At 49.6% G+C, this 1,662-nt stretch overlaps 1 pseudogene; it reads left to right on the top strand.

Annotated features, from left to right (window-relative positions):
- LOC104992785 overlaps positions 1-1,662 on the top strand; it is a 45,384-nt pseudogene that overhangs the window by 25,776 nt on the left and 17,946 nt on the right.

Here is a 1,662-nt window from a genome sequence, read left to right as displayed (position 1 = left end):
CCTGGTGTGGCTGGAACTCCGGGGAAGTTCCAGGTTGCATGTGTGTCCAACACGTACAGAGCACCTCTTGTGTGCCAGGCATGGTGCAGGCTTAGGGATATGCAGGTGGACAGAATGGAGAGCCCCTAATTTCCTGCAGCTTGCTCTGTAGCCAGCGGTGTTGGTGGGATTGTAACACCATTCTCAAATCTGCCAGCACCGTAAGCTTTGGCCTCCTGCACCATTGAGCTAAACTGACTTATGGGAACTTGGTCACAGAACTGCTGAATACCTGAGCCAGAAAGAACCTTGGAGTCTAACTCCTTCCCCTACACCACCTTTGATGGGTGGGAAACTTAGGAAAGCCTGGAGAAGGTGTGGAGGTCACGTGCCTAATTTCACAGAACTAGGGGGGGCCAGAGCAGGCCTCACGCCCCCCAGCTGCAGGTCCTGTGATCAGGCAGGCCGGGGCTGACATCGCCTGTGTCTGACACAGCTGTCTCTGGGCAGGCAGACTGCACCTTGCTTAGTCCAAGGGTTGCATTGGGCACCTCGGGTCCAGGTAAAGGCCCAGGGCTGCCAGGGACAGCTCCGCTCCCTGGGGGCCAGGCCCACTCTGGCAGCAGGGGCAGAACAAGGGACAGAATGACTCTGCCTGTATGCGGTGTGCCCGCCTGTGACTTTGGCTCACGTGGGCTCTGCCCCGCCAGCCACATGCTCACCTCACTGTCCCCAGAGACCAAACCTTAACCACAAGTAACTTGGAAATATCAAGCCCAATGTCTCTACCCTATAATGGCTACTCTGGGGTTTTGGTGGAAAGAGGGCAGGGGGAGAAGCATCCTCTTCCACCTTTTTCCTCTCAGTATCCAAGTGACCACATAGAGGATTCATCTGAGGGGGCTCCAACCCCATATCCAGGCGACCGTGACTGTCCCAAGCCTGCTTTGTGAGGTAGTAAAGAAGAATTGATGCTTTTGAATTGTGGGGCTGGAGAAGACTCTTGACAGTCCCTTGGACAGCAAGGAGATCAAACCGGTCCATCCTAAAGGAAATTAGTCCTGAATATTCATTGGAGGCCTTACAAATAGCTGTGAAAAGAAGAGAAGCGAAAAGCAAAGGAGCAAAGGAAGATATAAACATCTGAATACAGAGTTCCAAAGAATAGCAAGAAGAGATAAGAAAGCCTTCTTCAGCAATCAATACAAAGAAATAGAGGAAAACAACAGAATGGGAAAGACTAGGGATCTCTTCAAGAAAATCAGAGATACCAAAGGAACATTTCATGCAAAGATGGGCTCGATAAAGGACAGAAATGGTATGGACCTAACAGAAGCAGAAGCTATTAAGAAGAGATGGCAAGAATACACAGAAGAACAGTAGAAAAAAGATCTTCACGACCCAGATAATCACGATGGTGTGATCACTGACCTAGAGCCAGACATCCTGGAATGTGAAGTCAAGTGGGCCTTAGAAAGCATCACTATGAACAAAGCTAGTGGAGGTGATAGAATTCCAGTTGAGCTATTCCAAATCCTGAAAGATGATGCTGTGAAAGTGCTGCACTCAATATGCCAGCAAATTTGGAAAACTCAGCAGTGGCCACAGGACTGGAAAAGGTCAGTTTTCATTCCAATCCCAAAGAAAGGCAATGCCAAAGAATGCTCAAACTACTGCACGATT

Source organism: Bison bison, unplaced genomic scaffold, assembly GCF_000754665.1.
Source record: "Bison bison bison isolate TAMUID 2011002044 unplaced genomic scaffold, Bison_UMD1.0 scf7180017864223, whole genome shotgun sequence".
Classification (NCBI taxonomy): domain Eukaryota; kingdom Metazoa; phylum Chordata; class Mammalia; order Artiodactyla; family Bovidae; genus Bison; species Bison bison.
Note: the sequence above shows the minus strand (reverse complement) of the source record. Positions and strands in the feature narration are given on the sequence as shown.